The following is a 21,235-nucleotide window of genomic DNA, read 5'->3' on the forward strand; positions in this document are numbered from 1 at the left end:
TTATAATCAGAGCGTGGAATGAAAAGCCATATATTGCAGGACCGGTTAAACTCTGAGCCCTGCACTGCTGCCTGGGAGATTGAGGCAGAAGCAATGTCATTGCATGGGGGCAGGCTTGCCAGTTAGGGCCACTGCCTGAAAAATGGGCTGCCGCCCCAGGGAGCTGCTGGGATAATTCAGCCTTCCTGGGACCCTCCTGGCTGCGCTGCAGTTAAACCAATGCCCTGCAAAAGCGACAGTCAGGCACGCAGCCCGTATTTTTACAGATTTCCCAATTGCTTGCTACAGGCACTTGGCAGGAGTACAGCTGTAGCTCTTGCAACAAAACCCGAACAAAGCGGAGAGCTTTGCACGGTGACAGGGTGGTGCGACCGGTCCTGTCTGAGTAGCTTGAAACTGCAGTCGTGTTCGCAATTTGATAGCTCTGGAGGTATTTTAATGCACAGCCTGCTGCCATCATTTTATCACCTGAAGTTGAGGGGAGAGAGGCTGGATGAGCCAGTGGCAACGCGGTATTTTATGCATATATTAACTATGAGCTCAAGCTGAAATCAAAGAACAACCAGCTGTCGAGAACATTTCTATGGGAGGTGCCTGAGGTCATTTTTCCATAGTTTTCAGAATAACTCAACTTCTCTGCAGAATTGTCTGGAAAACATTTTGTCCAAGACACTTACTCCCTTTCCATTTCTGAGCCTCCACGGGTGGAGTGATGGAAGGGGTTAACTGGGCAAGAGGAGCCTGAATTCTGGAGACATTTTCAGATACCTGGGGTACCTTCGGCTCCACAATGTTGACCTCTGACTCTCGAAGTTTATCAGCACATTCACTAATCAGGGGTGTTTAATGGAACAGCCACACGGATTCCTGGCATTCTTGAAACGTTATGACCCTGTCAGTTGTATGAAGACTAAAAGTCTCTTGCTTTTGAACTCACTAGAGTTTGCACTGTCTTAGAAGCCTTTGATAAATACTTGCTGGATTTCTTACCTAGCTGCTCTAATCTGCCCAAGGTCATCATTCCAGAAAAAAGGTTTTATTTTGTGAGCATTCATCACTTAAATGGTTCAAATCAATTTTTTTCTCAAATTGCGGAGTGGAAAAGCCCATTGTGTGCCATGTTTATGAAAGACAGCAGGTAAAAGATTTATTTTCATGTTACACCTGAGGTTTTTTTTGTGTTCACTGCCAGTCTCTGAAGACCAGTAAAACCCAAATGTCAAATATGTGTTTCCACAAAAAGCCCCGAATGTTACTTAAATACATCTCACACAGGTACCCGAAGGTTTTATCAACAGAGTCCACATGGGCGTTCTTCCTTCACAGTTCACACTAGAGAGTTTAAGCACAAAGGTCTGGATTCAGTTGCAGTCAGAGATCCAAGCCTGGCTGCAACGATATGTGATCCAAACCTTGCCGAGAATTTAAATGGACCCTAATCCAAATGAGCTGAGTTCCCCATGAGTGAGGTGCCCAAGTCACTTTTAAAAATTAAACTATAATTTAACAGTCACTTTAAACACTTTTCAAAATATACTTCAAGTCCAGGATATGATCATGGGACATCAATGTCCAAGTAAAAGAGCTTGTATTTTGAGCAAGAAATATTTTAGTTGAATTTCTTATGAATAAGTTCAACACAGAGCAAGCCTTGCTGGCACAGATAAGGCCGGATAACTCAGTGTCAGAAAGCCTTGTAATCAAGGTACTAGCAACGGCAAAGAAAAGAAGCTGGAAATATCAAGAGTTAACAGGTGACTTGATATGGACGGCTGTCTGCTAGAAGGCTTTTAAACGCAAACAGTTCACATAATTTATGAATGGTTTCATAGGAAGGCTCACATTTATCCCAAGAGGCCATGCCTCAGCATAGCAGACCTCTGAGGAGACTTTTCAGGTGACTCTTCCTTTTTCAACCTCATTTTATTACTCCTAGTTCTAGTCTTCTGCTGTTTCTCATGATAACTCTCGATATTTTTAAACTCATCACCTACTGGCAGATTGTCATTAGATTACATTGTTCAGCTGAGCTACGCACCCTTATTTCAAGACGGACAACAGCAAGAGCCTGACCCTTCACAGGGCAGGGGAACAGCACATAAAGAGAACAGAGGAGGTCAGATTCTGCACACGGTGGGAGCTGAGATGCTGCTGTTAAGCTGAGCATTGAGTAAAAGCATCTCGCTTTCAGGCTAGCATAACGCCCACCTGTTGCTCCACACGCACCATCCTCCACCTCTTGGCTTTTGCCTGGTGTGAGGAGCTGAGGAATGGGGACAGAGCGAAGAAGATTTTTCCCCTGCCTTCAGCATCACCAGCAGCCATGCAGACACCCGCTCGCACACGGTGCAGCACAGCTACCTTGTGTTTCCTGCGGAGCCTCCTTACATGGGCTCAAAATCTAGGAGGAATTTTGTAGCAATCCTTGGGATGTCTTGCTCTCCTCATTACTTCTTCTGAGCGAGCAAATGGGGGCAGGTTGGGAGTGATCTTTGTATCTAGGTCAGATCTTAATCTTTTTTTCCTTTACTAGAGATTCACTCCCTCCTATTTCCTCTCGGCTCTTTTTCAGGTTTGCCTTTCAACTGCTGGTTGAGCACTTGTCTGTCATTCTCTCCTGCCCTCTTCAGCCCAGGGCAGAATCATTTGTACTGAACAGGATGGCACTTTTCTTTTTCACCCCATCTATCATATCCCCACATCTGACTGATGTCATACAATGAGATATTTAAAACCACAGAAACTGCAAAACAGATTCATCCCCCACCCCCCCGTACCTAATGGCAGAGCAGAAACCAGCTGGGAAGCCACTGATGTAAGACTCACTCTACCAGGGAGACTCACTTACCTGTCTCCAGCCTCATGTTCCTCTGGTCAGCGAGGCCACGGAGCAGGTACACCCACTCTGCAGCCCAGCAACTGCTTCACCCAGCATACGAGGCCATGGGGGGGACTGGGCACATCACCTCGCAGCGCCCTGGGCTCAGAGACCAAGGGACTCCACACAGCTCTGATGTTGGGCATGTCTCTGCTGCCTGGCCCCTCATCCTGCTCTGAGCTGTATTGCCATGAACACAACACTTATGGTTGCCCTTCCAAGGCAACTTGGTCCTGTGTTGGCCCACAGCAGCGCTGGGACTTGCCCCACACCCTATAAGCAAAGCCCTGGGCAAACCTCCTCCTTGGAGCCTTGATTGTCCCTTGGGTAAGTGGCAGCCCAATGCAAAAGCTATTGCTCATAAAACCTGGCACACACCACACAGTGCTTTGAGTAGAGCAAAATGTAATCAGTGATTTAACAAGTGTCAAAATAAAACTCGAAAAAATTACCACAATACAGGAAAATGCAGAGCAATGGCAGCCACAGGAGGGAAGCAGGAGAGTACCACAAAGGGCTTAAAAGGCTGCAGCGGCCGGGCAGAGACATGGCTCTTCCCGACCCCTCTCTCCTTGCAGAGGAAGGAAAACGCGCCTCCTCCGCTCAGCCAGGGGCCCCGCCTGCAGCTAGCCACCCGTTCTGGACAACGACAAATACACTGATTTAGCCAACTAGCTAGAAGTAAAGCTTTTGAAAGAAGTATCAAATAAATCACGGAAGCTCCATGTATAAGAGCAGGCAGCATGACATGAAACCTCGGCACAGGCCAGCTGTGACCTGTGTTAACCCATCCGGGCTCCGGCACTTGAGAAATGCCAGTGAGAAAAGCTTTAGGGGTGACTGCTAACTTGTACAAGAGCTGCTGCCACAGCTGTCCTCTTCCCCCATGCCCCTCTCAGGGAATCCCAACTGGTTTTCTTCCTCCATTGCACTTGGCTCTGATCCACAGTGCGCAGCAGAGCCAGGCTATGGGCGCGCATCCTCTTCCCGCTGAGGTGGCTCCTGGTTTGCCCTCATTTCCCACCTCCACAGCCTCCTCCTGCCTTTTAGAGATTATTGCTGTTTGAGAGCTGAGCATCTTGTGTGATGTTCAAGAGGAGATGAGTTATTTTAAAGCAGCAGAGCTTTGCCAAGCTGACCTGCCTCTTCAAATTCAGACTACGCCATGAAGGGAGCAATCGACTCCAGCAAAGGGAAGGACAGCAGGTAGTTCAGAACTGGGGAAGGCTGGAGGAGGAATCAGAGGGGGATTGAATCTGCGGACACAACAGCTAACAGAGCTCTAACAGCCAGGCTCAAGCTCTTTAATCAACAGCAATAGGTAGGTCGGACATTTTTACCAAACTTATTTGCTGTTGCAGTTGCTCTGGTGTGTGCGGGCAGGGATGCGCCAGCTCGGACCTCAGCCTGCCATGCAAGGAACGCATGGCAGAGCAGGAAATCTGCAGGCAGCCAGGTCCTGGGGTCATCAGCCCCCTGTCTCATCCCTCTCTCAGCTTGCCCTCGGAGTGAGTTCTGCTCTCTGGGTAGAGGCTGAACATTGCATGCCCAGTAATGCTAGGAAAGTACCGAGTTCCATTCCTTCGCATTTGTTCTTTCCTCCCCTGTTGTTCTTTTTAGGGAAAGGGCAAGAAAGCAGACTAGGAAGTGTTTGAAACCTGCCAGTTCCTTGGAGCTGAAACATTTTCCACTCACAGGATTGTTACTGGTTTAAGACTATAGGGCAAATCGCTCATTGATGGCAAAGCTGGTGAAATGTCAGTGTGTCCGTACCCCTGCTAAGGCTGCAGGATACTTTGGCTACTGGTGAAAGTTTAATCATCCAAGCTTAAGTGAATAATTTAGCTGAAGTGAACAGTTGGTTTCACGCTTCACTTCCTGAAACGCTCTGAGCCGCGAGGCTCCCCGTTTGCTGCAGTTCGCTGTGCACTGGACGTGGCTTGCTCTCCGCGTGCGCCACTGGTGTCTGCTGCTCTGATTCTTGGGGCACTGTTAAATCGGAGCAGCGAGAGACTTCAAGGTAGACAACAAGGTGCTAGCTGGGAGCCTCAGTCACTGCCCCAGCGGCTGGCGCTCACGGGAAGTGCCGCGACCTGTGGGCTCCCCGCAGAGAGGGGGCTCGGCAGAGGACGGCCGGTTGGGTCCAGCTGCGCCTCTGAAGGCAGAGGCTGCTTACCACAGCCGGCACCTGCAGAGTTCTCACTCCTTTGCTCCTTGGATGAGAAGTTATTTTTGGCTGTGTTTTGCTTTATTAAATATTAGCTCTAGGCTTTCCCCTATGTACTGTGTAATCCTGTTCTGTGTGGGTTTTATATATTGTTCTTTTGACATTATCACTACTGCATATTAATAAATTAAACTTTCAATTCATGTTACTCTCTTGGGCCAACGTATATTGCTAGGGGGTGAAAAGAAGGGATTAAACTGGCTTAAGGTGTTCTGCTCTTGTACCATGTTACAATAGATCTGTAAGAAGGATCGGGGAGTTTTCTTGGCTCTGAACTGTTATATTAGTAGCAGAATTGTAGGGTCATAATTTTTTATTACACTCTTTTAATAAGCTATTGATGCAGACACATTTTACACCTATGGGGAAATATAATTATGCTGGAACTGTAACACTGGATGTTCTTAGCGGAATATCACAAAGTGTTAAGAGAAGAACAAGCCTTCACGTTATGTTGGATGAAGTTTTAGCAAGGCTGGGAGTGGGGGGTAAAGGTTCAAGGTAGAGAAAGAGGAGTAAAAACGACCTGAATGTCTCTAAGTTTGGGCTTTGAGTTACTAATTAGCATCGTAATTGAGGAACTGGTGGCATGGACTGAACTCCTCAGTAGGAGCAGGTGCATGATGTGATGCTGCACATAGTCAAACTCCAGTAATAAGAATGCACTGGAGAAAAGCCCCCTGGTAGGGTACAGCTTATGATGGGGCCTCAAGACATATGTCACATCTGTCTTATCAAATGCAGTGTCAAGTTGTGGGAAGGTGGGGCAGAAAACGAACCAGTGTCAGACCCACACGCCCCGTCAGCCAGCTCCAAACAAGGGAAGAGCTAGAGCTGACTGAAAGAGTGTCTTTGAGATGGGGTTTGAAGGTGTAAAAGAGATCAGATACTCTATGAAACCACTAAGAAAAGGCAGAATGGCAGGGTTGAAAGCCACAGACTGAGAGAGGCAGAAAGCTCTGAGGTGGGCAGCTCCTGTGTGTTAACTCCCATGCACCAGAGGAGCCGGTGCACATCCAGCTGCTCTGCAGTCTCTGCTCAGCCTCCTCCGCTTCTTCATTTAAAAAAAAATAAAAATAAAAAAAAAGAGAAAAATCCCCAAAACTAACACCCACCACTGAACAGAGGTGAAGCCACGTACTGCCCCCAGTAACCCCATGCCCCATTAGGCTATAGCATGGTGTCTGCTAGAAAAGGAGTCCTGTTTTGAACATATTTGACAACTCTTGCAGCCACTCTTACTCCAGTTTGTTTCATGCTCAGGCAGCCAACACAACAAGCCCTGCTTCTGCACTGTCAAATACATGCTGCCCATGGCTTAGAGACACCGGCCCCAGAAGACCAGATGCTCTTGTAGCCTGATAATCATACAATAACTAAATACAGTGCCATAAGTATACAAATATGATTGTTTTTACTATTACTATTGTTGTTGTCATTTTATATCCTGCAGCACTAGAGATGTGACAGGTTCTTTACAAACATTAAAGGAAGTCGGTTCCTCTCTAAAAATCTCACCAACAGAGAGCTATTGCCTTAACTCTTCTTTTATGTCGCTTAGCACTTGCCATCACGACACCAGCTGAGATGCAGGCTAGTTCTACAGATAGCTTTGCATTTGCATCCCAAACCGTGACTCCTGGGTTATGATTCCTGCTTGAAGCCCTGTCAAATGTATCTTAATCTGTTAACAGTTTTGCTCCATTAGGCTGACTCTGCTAAATGGCTATAAAAAGTAATAGTCCATTTGTGAGTTTACTGCTATTAGCTACAAGTGTTAATTCATGCGCAAAAAAACTATACAGCTATATACAGTCAACCAGTAATGAAGTAGAGGAGATTACATAGTGGGTGAGGAAATTATTCCCATTGTGGATTTGGTGCGTATTCATCTGTAAACAGTCACCCCTCCTGCCTCAAGAAAAAAAAAACCGATAACTTCTTGGTTTTAATCACACTCTGTCAGTTCTAATTGCTTCACAAACAACATCACAGGGTGGGTAATTGGGCCCTTCAGCTCCTCCATCATAACAGCGTTGACTATTGAGGAGAGGAAAACAAATCCTCACCCATTCCAAAAGCTAAAATATAGCAAGTGATGGGAAGGGAGCCTTCTAATTTCTGTGCAAGTCCTGACCTACCTGTGCAAGGTAATGGTTACATGTTAATGCTTATTTAACCAAGTAAGAATAACGATCTCCCCAACGAGCGACTTGCTGGGGGGTGCAGAGGCAAAACCATCCCATTTGGAAAAGTACAGACTCAAGCGCACCACCTGCTTTCAGGTTTCATGCCCATGCAAAGGAAGACCAGCTCATTGCCACCTTTCACTGCCCTGTTTGTCAGGACATAGAGAGGAAAATGAAGCCTGGCAGGTGCTGGGCAGTAAGTTTTCAGCAGAAGTGCCCATTGCCTCCCCAAGCACCAGCGCAGCAGCCAGGGCTCTCCTGGGTCGGCACCGCCTGCCAGCACTGGGCAGAGCCTAGACGAGGGCCAAAGTGCCTTTGCAGAAGATCTGCAGCAGCGTCAGGTCTTTCAGCGATACCCCAGGCAGGCGGACCTCACCAAGCACTACTGCTCTCAAGTAAGCCCCTAACTGAGCCCTAAATATTACAGGTAATTTTTTTTTTTTCTTTTTAAACATCAAGAACAAAATTCTGCAAAACTCAAGTCCATCAAGGATACCAATCAAATACAATGTTCCCTAGTCTTATAGAGCAACAAACTGTAGTTTTCTAAGACGGTTCCTTATCATAGGCCTTTTCAGGAGACCACAGAATGAGAAGAGCCTGACAGCTCAGCATCCCACTGCTGGAGCAATATAATTGCTCAAACGCATTGCAAAGTGCATCAGGGAAAAGCCCCAATCCAGCAAAGCACACGCTGGGTGTGCACGCAGCTGCCCTTGTAACAGATCAGCCATGCTTCCAGAGAAGCATTTTCTGGCGTTCTGGGTACCACTAAGAAATTTTGCCTGGCTTTAAATAGGAAAAATAAACATGGCTGTGAAGATAAGATGAATAAGAAAACAAAAGGACTTATCATAGTTAAAGCGAGACTCAAGTGAGACCACATGGAATGAGGCAACAGGGAAGCTGAGCAAAGAAAAGTATTAGAAAAATTTGGGATGTGGAATACCAAGTACAAAAAACCTACCAGAATTTGTTATCCTGCATTTTTTTTTTAAAAAGTAGCAACATTTCCAATTATTTTATTTTTAAAAAGTGGCAGCTCCCTGTACAATGGTCTCCAGGATAACAAAAAAAACCCAGGTTGTGACTATGGGTATCAAGAAAACAAAAACAAAGCAGTATGAACACAAGAACCTCATACTACATCACACAGAGCAGAGAAAGCCCGAGGGAGCTTAACACTGCTTTGACTGTCCAATACCTAGAGGCAGGAGACACTAAATGCCATTTTAGCATATATCTGGAGAAATGTTTATAAGCCCGAGGGAAATTATTCACCATATGAGAATGGTGAAAACAGGACTAGTTTGGCGACACGGCGGTCTGCAGTGGCACGGAGACACCTATTTTCTGTGCACTAGAGCCTACTTTATGGCCATATGCACATAAACATTATGGTCCCTTCTCCCATGTCAAATCTGCCCTGACTGAAACTGTTCTGGGAATATTTAATTCAATGCTTTGTTCCTGAAAAACAACTTTGGCTTGGTCCAAACTTCTTGCCTGTTCTTATCTGAATGAATTTTAAGAGGGTAACTTTTAATGATGTTTTCGCTGAGCTGCCCCTTGTTTGCATTACACCACTCAAAAGTGCGCTGCAGGAAGGTTCTTCACAATGCCATTATGCTATTAGTGATAGTGGGAGAAATTGTGATATTCAAGTATCAACAGAAATAGCTTCATTGCTTTTCAGAAGAGATGGGAAAGGAAAGAAAATGGGACAATCAGCTGATATGTCAAACATCCATATACAAATGATGATTCAGAGAGGGGTTATAATGGTACCAAGGCTAATGAGACACTACAGATAATATGAGAGACACAAAACTGAGTTCGCTCTCCAATCTGAGTGTATTACAGAGCTAATCAAGAGGAAGGAAGAAAACAAATCATTGCTTGTAGAAGTGTGTGTGTTGGGGGAAGTCAGCAGATGACTCAGTGCTCCTGGGTCATTCCAGTTTCAGCTACCCATCGACCTGCCTGGAGGAGTTTGAGGAGCACTTTTAAAAATGTTTTAAGAGTACACTATATTTTCTTGACTGAAAAGGCAAAACCAGGACAAGGAAGTGGGATATATTTCTAGATATGCCATTTAAAGCTAGGGAAGGAACAGAGCAGAAGAGGGACTCTTGACTGTAGCTGATGAGAGAAATAGCCACGCCTGCTGCAGGGATGCCTGGGTGCACATCGGCTAATACCGCTCCCTTAGTCAAACGTTTTTTTGTTTTTAAAATGAAAAGTGTTTTGCATGTACTAGTCTTTTAATAACAATAGGTATTTGGTTTTAAACTTTAGGTTTACACCTCCCATCACCCTGCTTTCCCTGTATGGGTAGGAATATTTGATGCTTTTACACTTTAAAGCGCTTCCTGAGAGCTAGACCGATGAAAGCAGCAAGCACCCAGCAGTGAGCACGTGAGAAACACCCGTCCAGATTCACATCCCAATATTGGAAACAAAAATGAGCCAGACTCAGGGCACGTCAAACTCACTGTACCTCTGGGAACAGGACCCAGTACAGTGGAAATCTGACATCTCGTATTGCCTGCCTGGGGGTCCTGTGCTTTCCTGAAAACTTGCTCTTAAGTGCTGCAAGTTAGAAAGTCTTTTCATGCTTTGCTTTCCAAATCTCACAGAAGCAAAGAGACTATTTTGCAACTTCCATAACAAAGCATCTGATGCTGTCTGATTACATCAGGTACCAGCACGGGGAGCCTCTGGGTTTAGGTTCTTCAGAGAAAACTATTCAAAAGCTTCTGTAACTGGAACTCATCCATCCTCTATCAAGTTTAAGAGCAACTCATTAATATATACCCATTACCAGCCTTTTGTAGACAATGCGCTAGATTAGCCTGTGTGTCTTGGCATAATACATTCCAAGCGATATGTGATGACGGCAAATCTGTTATCCATTAAAAAGGTGCTGAAGACCAGCTTGTCAGAGGACTTTTTTCCCCCCAGTTTTACTCCTCATTAGTTTTTGAAGCCTGGAAGTTACAGAACAAAGTTCATGTTAAAGGCTACCACTAATATTATCATGCTGCTTTAATGCTGAAGTAATCAAATATGTGAAAACTATATTCCCAATTCCTAGCACCACATTTTTATTCTAAACATTCAAAAAGCACACACATACTGGAGAGAAAAATGTTTGCAGCTGACTGATATTTATCTGAAAAGTGTGATTTCCTCAAAAGCAGCTTGGTGCAGCTTCCTGCCTGCATGTCTCGCACTGCTGGGGCTCTGATTCAGTACTTGCATACTCGGCAAGTGGACACTAAGGGGTGTAAATTCATCAACTTCTACTCAACTTCACATTCACATGCTGCTGTAAAGTGAGATGCGAATAAGACTCCAGGCTTCATTTAGCAGTATAATTCTCTTTTCATGAGCTTGGAAGAGGTTTTTTTAAATAAAAATGCAGGGAGGCAGAATTAGTTTCATTCTCTAAAAAAAATTTAATGGATGTTACCTTTTATTTTATTTTTTTTTAAGAGGAGGAACTGATTTATATTTAGGTATCAGACATTTTCCTCTGATTGAACTGAGTCAGGTTCTTTCCACCCCAGCCTTCACACACAAATATTTTGGAACTAACTTTTAGAGCTTTCTCCCTACATCAGCTAGCAAGACACCTTGGAACTACCCACCTTGTCCTTCCTCAGGGAGTTCAAGATTCATAATAAAAGATTCTGCACATCATTATTTGGGAAAAAACGCCTCCATGCCAAAGCTTTCCAATCGTGTTTGCATGTTTCTTCTATGCCTTAACACATCTGACGAGAAGTCTATTAGACTGTTACAGGATCTATTTGGAGAGACAGTTCAATGCTATATACCCACATTTGTGATGATTTAGAACTATTTTATAAATCAGTTGAAGCCTGACATAGAAACAAATATATCTCAGTATGATCTTGTTCCGAATGATGCTATTGAGAAACATCACATTGGAGCTTGATAACGTGGAAACAGGAACTCATGGAGTTCAGAGTTCCCTGGCAAAGCCACCATCCCAGGCTGCACAGAGGGCGGAATGGAGATACTGAGTGTCTGACAGAGAATCCAATGAAATTCATCTGGTTGGAGTCCACCAAGTCTCTGCCAAGTACTCGGACAGTAAGTTTCTTAAGGTATACATGTCGTTAAAGGCTTTGCTTGGTGCAGGTAACATCTCCCCCAAAAAAGTTATTCCAGAAAACTATGTTCTTAAGCGCTCAATGGCCAGCATTATTCAGACTTGTCACCACCAGAGATACTCACCTGTGCTACAAAGGACTGAAGCCTGCCCACGTGGCTGTGCACAGCTATAACAGCAGGGGCAGGTCTATCATGGTAGCAGAGAAGTAGCGCTCAGAGCTTTAGCTGCTCCTGTGAGAAAAAGCAAGCCTTGGAAGAAACCCTCAGAAAGCTTTCCTGGTCAGACACAGCTACTCTTCTTTCCTGAAAAGCAGCTAATCTAAGACATCTCTTTGTAAGGACAACCCTGTGAGAGCACATGGCAACTCTCCAGCATTAACATTCTTTTACTAAAGGTGAAAGAACTTTATCAAGTAGTTGGGCTTTCCTGATCCCTTAAATGATCACTTGGAAATCCATCCATATATTTGTAAAGGTTTTTAAAGAGATCTCTTTTAAAGAGGGGAGCACAATTGTAGAGGACCTCTCTGTGGCAGGGCTCCCAGAAAGATGATTTTACACTTCTCTTCCTCAGTCGTCACCTTCAGCCTTGCTCTTGCCTAGAAAATATTGGAGGCCTTCGCTCACATCTCTGAGTACAAGGAACTTCCAGCCTCATTTTAAAGGGTGGGAGCTGACAGCAGGCACCACCTACAGATAGGACTGTTTATGCTGATGCAGGGTAAATGGATGGAGATCTCCATTAATTGTAACCACTGGAGTAAACCTGGAAGTGTTTTCCTGTGCAGAGAGATAGCAGTGCAGGCAAGGAGTGCAACAGGAGGGGCACTGTAGCTGCAATTGGTTCTTTGCAAGGAAGGTTCCTGCTATTAATATCATTGCTATCGTACCAGATAATACAGTAAAAGGCAGCAGCTTGCAGAAAGGCTTAGGCTAGAGTAAACTGCAGAGTACTCTTTTGATTACAGTGTGGGGTAAAGTCCGCAGGGTGTTCTCATATCTCTGCAAGCTAAACATTCATCGTACACCAGGACAGTCCTGCTATTTGTATTGCAGTAACACCTAACAGACTGACCGGGAGTGGGGCTAGACGCTGTGTAAAACAGCAAGAGTCAGGCCTGCGCCTGCCTCGAAGAACAGGGACAAGGTAAAGCTTGGGAAATGGGAAAAAACTGCTGCCCATCAGTGTGCTGGGACAGATCCTGATCCCCCCAGGGAAGGCAAGTGTCCTGTGATCTACCATTAAAGGCAGTCTTCTCCCCTTAAGACAGTGATGCTGCTTGGGGCCAGTCCCACCCATCCCTGGCAGTGCTCATGGTGTCAGGGGGATGTTGCTCATCTCCACAAAGCTTCAGACCCTTGGCAGAAGTGCAGCTCTCCTCTTCATGCACCATTCTTTTCTGATCTACTTTCAGTTCCTTCCTGCAAAGCAGCCTGGTGCAGCATGCAAGTCAGGCACGGAGAATTCCACCCCCCCATCCTCATTTAAGCCCTTTGGAAATGGCTAATTTACTACAACATAGGGAGAGAAAGAAGGATAGTGAAACACAGCCCAGCCTGGGCCTCAGAGCCATCTCAGGTTCAGGAGGGAAGGAAAGCACAAAGAGCTCAGAGACCCCCCAGCCTGGCTTTCTGCAGGACCTCAACATATCAAATTGAAATGGGCCTCTTTTTGCCTCTGGCTCTTCCTATAGTTTAAATGCTTTAACCTTTAAAGGTAGCATTCAGGAACCATGGTACTTAAGTGTTAAAGCTGACTTGGAATGTATTTTTTGCAAAGGGGAAGGAGTTTTGCCGGGGCTTTTACCTCCCAGATTTGCATTTCATTTCAACATAGGTCATGTGTGGTGGTGGCTCTGTGTATAACCTGCCCATGGTCCCTTATCTCACCCATTTCCTCAGTCTTGTCCCGAAAAGATCAGCAGATTAGGAGCAAAGACAATTTAAGGCTTCTTGCACCGTGGTTCTGAGTGCCTGCTGCTGCTAGTAGTTTTGATAAGAGGGGTGCTCAGCACTTGTGCAGGAGGTGGCGATTCATCTCTATCAGCGCTGCTCTTTGCCCTGGTCTTTACGATTATTTGACACACTGGACAAGAAATGAAGAAAAGCCTTTCCCTATCAAAAACCATCAAAACTCTCCTCAATTTTGTGATACCAGTCTAACTACGGTCCCTGTTCATCCTCCGAGCAGGCCCTGTACAACCTTTCTTCCTCTTCAACTTTTTTCTCGTTCTGCCATTAAGTAAGCCCTACCCCCATGTCAGGAGCGTTGCTTTCTCTCTGCTCATGTAATTGCTCATCCAGTCCCCTAATTCCTGTTTTTGATCTCCCTGTTTCTTCTCTCTCATTTCATCTTCACTGTTATTTTCTGTTTCCTTTTTTTGCTCATGTACGTACAGATCTCGGAAAAGGCTCTCTTGACATGATCAGCCTTCTGCCTCCTCCTTTCTGTTGTTTCCTAAACTGCTATTCCTCCATGTTGAGTCCCTTTTCTGTTCCTCCCATGTGGCTTCAAATGTCTCCTTTCCACAAGCACCCTTAGTACCACAGTACCACAGGTACCACAGCCAGTCCTTACAGCCAAGCCAAAAGGGGACCTGTCTCTTCTTACCCCTGCAGATCACACCCTTCCTGGACACAGGTCAGTGTTCCTTCCTTCCAGACCTCCTCAGCTACTAATTTCCCATTTCGCTGTCTGACGCTCAGGCTTTGGTAATTTCTCTTCCGTCCTGCCGGTATCCTGGCACTCAATGGAGTTCTGTCCCTCTGCTGCGCTCTATTATACAATTTTTCCCTGCATATTTTAACTACCAACAACTGCCTCCACAGGTGACCCCCCCGCTCATCTGGCAGCGAGAAAGGAGCTTGTTTTCTGGGAGATTTCACCCGTTAGAGTCTGTTTGCTGAGGTCCCCCACAATAGCATCGAGAGGATATGATTTGTTGTAAGGATACCTCTACATTAACAACAAGAAGCAATCAGTTCTTTTCATGCTCTGATTGCCATTAAGGTAGTTAGGTTTAGGGTTTTCAGGTAATTACCTGCATACCTTATATAACATGAATATAGCAAAATTTCAGCAGCAATCTCCCCAGGACGGAGTAGTCACTGGACAATAGGCGGCTGCTTCCCAGCCCGCCTTGCCTTTGAGAGCAGGGCAGAAAGGCGAACATCTCTATATGCCGTTACAAAACCAGGCTTCCAGTACGGCACAGCAGCCACTGGCTTGTCAATGTTTCCGTGACTGTACATCACAAAGGGTGTACCTGAGTGCGCACACTGTGCGACCAATCCCACCCACCAGACGCCGATTTCAGCAAAGCCTCCAAGAGCAAATATATTTCAGGTTTCTAGCTGATTCTTCTCTAAAATTGGAAACCAATGTGCGATTCTGCCACTTAACTAGGTATAATGAGTGAAACCTACTGCCACCAACACTTTAGCAAAGCCCTCCTACTCCTGTCATACCCCCATGACTTTACTGTTTTATTTAGACTTCTCCAGGCAGAAGAAGCTGAAGAAAGAGACTAACTTTATTAGAAGCCAAAGCAAGAATTGTTTTGGGGGTTTGACAGCACATGGACAAAGGTGGCAGTCAGGTCCCCAAAAAACACCAGAGGTTCTCTCCATTAGTATGGCGGTGGAGCGGAGCCTACAGGTCTACCTCTTCCTCCTGCCGAGAAGCGCAGCCATTAGCCTCACAAGCAAAATACAGGAGCTAAGACATACACAGGTTGCTTCTGAAATAAAAGGAAAGATGCGCAAAATATCCTTAAGGAAGAGTAGCCTTAGCCCCAGCTGAGTCCTGGTTAACCAACCACTAGCACACACCAGATGCCGCAAAACAATCTTCAAGCAGCCGGGCTCTCAGAAAAGAGCAGAGGCTGTACGAACTCAGCACTGCTGAATGAGTCCAGTGCTTGAGACAAGAGCAAGCCTTGGGATCCCAAGAAGATGCAGCAGCTGGCCAAAAAGCAGAGCAACCTTAAAAATGCATTTACTGCCTGTAGATGTGCACTAGATCACTACTAACAAGCCTAAATAGGTTTTCAAATCAAAGGTGCTTGATTGTATTTTCCCTTGGTTTTCCTTTTCCTCTTCTTTGTTTTTCTTTAAGTAGCTTTTTACAAAATAATCTTCATCTTTCCTAAATTGTTGTTTCTCCCCTCTTTCTCTCTTGTTGGTTAAATCTGGGCTGAGGTTTGAGTGCTGTAGGACAGAGGTATGTTAGGAAATTTGATGCAAAGGACAAGAAAACAAAAATCAGAGGTATTTGGTCTGAAAAGAGGCTTTGTCCAAGGCATAATTCTTGTGTGTTTAAGGACAGAGTAATAGATTTGGAAGGATAAGTCATATATCTTAGGATTTTCTTCCCTGCCCCCTTTGATTGATTAATTCCAGTCTCTTCAGATCTTTGCCTGTTCCCACAAACCTGGAATCTCAGGATTGTTTGATTAAGTCATGGTTACCATGACAATAAAAGTGCCTCTGGCCAGTTTGACCTTTGACTGGATTCAATTCACTGAGAGAAATGGACAGAGACTATAGAAAAAGCTTCAGCTTCATGTCCACTACTGCATAAAATGGGCTCTCCCTCACTTTCAGAGAGTGAGCTGGTCACCCTTTTTAAAATATAAATTGGGCTGCAATGCTCTGGAGAGCATTTCTAAGGTTTTGGTAACCAATTTCTTGGTGAATACCACTTCAGATATAAAATGCACACAATCGTATGGTTGGAGTCTTATTTTAAAACGTGGCATTTCGCACAAGAAAAACAAAAGCTGAAGTCAGGCTTCACATGTCTGACGTATAGACACACACACTTTAAAAATCATGTCACACACATATCCATCAGATATTTTATAGGTATTTACAAATATCTAGCTCTTTGTAAAGACAGACACGTATAAAAGCAGATTTCAGACTTAAGACTGATTTCTTCTGATCGTGCCCGACCCCCATGCTGCAGGCATTGTGTTGCTGTTGCTCATATAGATAATTATTCCTTTTCAAATACTTTCATTGTAAATCCATTTCAGCAAAAATAAGGGCGGGGGGGGGGGAAGAGAGATTTCAAAATTAAACCTGTTATGCGATTTGTAAATGGGCCTGACAGAATGACAGCCGAGTGGCCGTTGCAAGGCAATTCATGCATGCAAGATTGCCAGATCCCTGGTGGGAGAGTACGTGGTGCCCGCACGCGTGTGGGGGCTCCACTTGTGCTCTTCTCGTGGCGGCTTTGCGCTGCGCAGCCCCCTTTATTTTATTGCTTTTTCTTTGCAAAGCAGGGAAATCTTCTTTAGTCTAGCTCAGAACAATAATTAAAAGACAGCTAAAAAAAGGGCTCGCTTCTAAAGTCACTGGCTCCCCAAAATGCAGCGGGTTGACATGGCAGCAGACCGAATCGATGGCAGGAGCCATTTGGGAAGAGCGGGCTTTGCTGGGCACGCCACAGATGGAGCAATGATCATCCCTTCCTCAGTATATCCAGCCAAGGTGAACGTTAGCCAATGAAATGGCACAGAGCCAAATAAAGGGAAGAAAAATAAACCCAAGCACTGTAAAAACAGAGCAAAAAAGGGTGTCTGGGCTGAAGTAATAGCTGCGTTGACCTTACTTGGGTAGTAGACAAAGCTAGTTTAAAAGGCAGACCAGAGTGGACAAGCTGGAAGTTAGAAATTCATTTTTGCAGTTTAAGTCCACATTTTTTGTTTGTGTTATTTGTTGCTCATTTACTGTCAGGAAGCTCTTCCTTCTTCTCACCTAGTTACCCTGAATTCTGAAGTCATGGGAAATAACCAAAGAGAATTATTTGAGCCCTCCCATGTAGGCTCTCAGATGCAGAATCCTCCTCCTTTCCATGTTGGCCGTCAGGACCATATTCTGTCAAGTGGTACAATTTCAACAGTTCAGTAGAGAGCTGCCATTGTTATAGGTTTTGGTTCCCAGAGCAGACGCTGGAAGAGATATTTGTTTGGGAGGGGACAGGGAATGGAAGATTTTGTCTGGCCTTTTTCCACCTCCCTTTTTTGGTGAATGATAGTGGAGAAAGTGTCAAGAAGTGTATACAGGAAAATGATTGTCCGAAGAAAATCTCTCCCAACTGGAAAAGCATTCTTGCCTCCAAAAGAAGTCAAAGATAAATTTTCAAAAGCACCTACCAGCTTTCAAGGAAAATAAACTCCTAGAGGTCCTCTGACTTTGGAAAAACATATCTGAACCCTTCTAATTCCATAGTTCATAAGTGAAACTCTTTGATTTGGATGATGATGATGATGATTTTGCCTCTGAAGAAACAGCAGGCACCCACCTTACCATCTCATTCGCCATCCCTCGCCGTGAGATGGGAGAACATTATTAGTGTAGAATTCGCCTGTACCATCTTGGCCTTTTCCTCCTCTCATTCTTTTGATGCTGAGTGCTTCCAGTTATGCCAGTCTGTAAACTCTTGACAGTATTTTGTCTTTTCCTTCAGTGTCTCTCTCCCTCTCTGTAAGATTTCACCAGCCTATTATTGTTACAGTGTGAGTGTTTATTAAATCCAGCTATCTATTTATCTATTGGTCTATCTTTATGCAATTCATATACATGCACGTCTGCTGAAGCACGGTCCTGGGTATAATATTCCATTAGAGTGAAATGTTTATGTAAAGGAAACTGAGGAGTTTAGCTATTATAAACCTGGACACTGTCAGTTTACTTACAAGAATGTCATATACAGTCCATGGTCAGCCTTACACTGAGACCCTATCACATCTCCCCTTTCATATCTGTCCCTTTTTGTCTTCACTTGTGGCCCACCACAGACGTACCAGGGATTAGTTCAGATGCAACATGAATCTTAATATTAGTAGCATGAGTAGCATGATTATTGGCAAGACATTGTGTCTGTGCAGGGTGAATATCAGACCACTTCTTTTTGTCCAAGAGAATATCTATTCCTATAACCTCATAAAATTATCACACAAATTGGTACATCTGTCTCTCCCTCAGAAATAAATCTACACACAGCTACAATTTTTTTTTTTTAATCTTATTGAATAAAAAGCTACGTGACAAGCAACCCCCATCCATCCAAGGTAAGTAGTGATGTGAGGAGGGTTAAGAGAGAAGCGAGGGTTGCTGGATGAACCAGGAATACCTACCACCAGGAAAGCAATTTGGAGATACCTACCTTTTTGTACAGGCTAGATTCTCTCCTCTGGGAAAACACGCTTTATTTTTAGATCCAGTAAATAACAGGATGTTAGGTGATCACCAAAGACAGGGACTGCTACATTTAAAACCCTGCCAGCTAGCTGTACTCGTCTCCAGAGTAACCCTTAGCGTAATCACAAACAACTGGTGTGATTTTAAACATAAGTGTCTGGCCATGGCTAGCAATGACATTAGCTGAGGAGAGTAAAAACCAGCCTCTTTCCCCTCTTGTCCCTGTTGCCAGAGCCTGCTGATCGCACGGTGGCTCTCGCTCCCGGCAGCACGATGCTGCTGCCTGCCTGCTCTGCAGCCCGGCTCCCTCCTGCCTCACCCCTGAAAGGCAGCAGAGCTCTAATGACCTCCCATGCACTTACATCTAACAGATACGTTTTTGAAAACAGAATCAGACCTCACACATCTACAGCCACTTTAAAAGGCTTCTCACTGCACCTTCTGCTCCCTGTTCTCTACACTCAAGTGGAAGAATTGCACAAACCCACCACCACCACCCCCCTTTTCACCTAGCTCTTCCTGAAGCAAGAAAAACTTAGAAGAGCCAAAGGAAAACTAAAGAAACAACTCTGGGTCCTGTTTGCTCAGGAAACAATTTCCATAGCTGCCTTTTGCTGCTGCTAGATGGCTGGGTACAGCTCTACTAGCACTTCTCTCCCTCTGTGCCCTCCGTGGCTCCATGTGGGGAAGGATTTTGTTTGCTGAGTCAAGCCAGTCAATGGGAGAATGTTTCCATCACCACATCCCAGAGGCTGTCCCTCTTTCCCTGATGCTCACCCATTCATGAAAAAAGGGAACAAACAAACAAAAAAATTCCAGCATCAGTCTTGGTCCACCTCCTTTTCTTTATTACTCTGTTACTCCCACCCATCAGATTTATGGACTATCTTTTATTGACTGGTGTGGGCTGAGTCATGCTAGGACAAATTTACAGGAGTGCATTAGCCTGCGCGTGTCACAAAAGGTGTATGACTAGAGGCTGGAGACAAACACATGCATCGCTGGTGTCTTACTGGACCCATTCACAATTGCATCGGTTAGTGCGTATACTCAAAATCGTGCAAGAGCGTGACAGGCTCTCTCCGCACATTAAAGTGAACAAATAAAACCGCCATGGTAACAAGTCACAGTAACGCACCTTAGCTGGTACACCCTCGTACCATCTCCATGACAGAGCGCTGTACTTCCAAACACATAAACTGATAGCAGAGCCAAAAAGTCTCCTCAGTCCTGAGAGAAGTCAGTAATACAGTGGAAACTAGTTGGGAACTTTTTAGCATTGGTTCAGAAAAGCCAGATAAAAATCAATGATTTGATATAAACTTAATCTACAAATTCTTAACTGTTTGACAGGGCAGATCAGGTACCATCCGTCTGTGCCATTTCCTTGGTGATGTGCCAGATGTCGTACAGCAAAGCCAGCAAAAACTCTGCTGAGTACTCTGGGTGATTAGGCAGGACCACGACCACGTGGCCGTGCCTGGTTCGGAGAAAACCTGGCCTGCCAGGAGGCCTGGCAGTGCACAATGCCACCTGAGCATTCCTTTACTTGCTCTAATTGTGATTTCTTTAAATAAATAGTTGCAGTAAGTTGTTTTGCAGAAGTAGAGCAAAAAAGAGAGCTACAATCCATTTACATTCAACCAGGAGAGCACAGCACAGGTACACCATCCTCCATGACCCCCTCCACTTGGTTACAACGGCCTCCTTCCTGGCGAACCACCTCTGGGGCTCTCTCCATTCAGTGCCACTTGGACCCAAGCGGGTTCTTGGGAAACGGTTTACCTTCCCCACAGGAAAAGCTGAGATATCAGTCACTCCTTACAGTACCCATCTCTTCCACTGATAATTCCCCTCCACTTTCACTGTCACACTGCATGCCCTTTGCTACTGTTCAGTCAGCTTTTCCCTACTGTCTTTTTAGTGACTAGAAGAAAACAGAAGCAGAGATGATGATTCATACAAGCTAAAACAGGGTTTGAACTTCTTTCAGTTCTGCATTTCTTCTGAAACAGAGCTGAGGAAACTGCCCGTCCAAGGCAGAGCCTCCTAAGCCAGCGCATTCCCTCACTGCCACCCCAACATTACCCCCATTCCTTTGGGAGCAAGGACATTCCCGGTTAAGAAACATCTGAGGTGATGATTTTTCTGTTGTTCTGAGGCCAAGGAAAGCCTCTGGCTTGGCTGGATGCAAGGTGGCAAATTTAATTCTCTTAACTGCTTCTTCACTAAACCTACGCTGCCTGCTAATCTCCTGCATCCCCATAGAAAAGTCACGACTGACGACTCAAGTTGTCAAAACATCGCTTGTCTTTTCCACCAACACTGGTGGAAGCATGGCTGTGCTCAGCCGGAGCAGAGTTGAGCTAGCCATTAGAAGGTCCCTGTTTCCAATTTAGCACAGCTCCCAGGAGGTATTACATTTCCTGGTGCAGGGCAGAAAACGCTTTGAGATCCTCAGGCACAAAGCCTTGTTGTTTTATTCATTTGTAGTGCTGAGCAAATTCTCTTTTTAGGGCTTCCAGTGGGGAAATTTCCTTCAGTTTCTCTATAGCAGAGTCCAGATTAAAGCTACCTTTACCCTTTCAA

General features: G+C 45.0%; 1 protein-coding gene across 1 annotated transcript in view; it reads right to left on the reverse strand.

The window, feature by feature from the left end:
• The window catches only part of TOP3B (DNA topoisomerase III beta), a 61,401-nt gene that overhangs the window by 21,546 nt on the left and 18,620 nt on the right, over positions 1-21,235 (reverse strand). The window lies entirely within an intron of this gene.

This window comes from Phalacrocorax carbo, chromosome 15 (genome assembly GCF_963921805.1).
Source record: "Phalacrocorax carbo chromosome 15, bPhaCar2.1, whole genome shotgun sequence".
NCBI classification, from domain to species: Eukaryota; Metazoa; Chordata; class Aves; order Suliformes; family Phalacrocoracidae; genus Phalacrocorax; species Phalacrocorax carbo.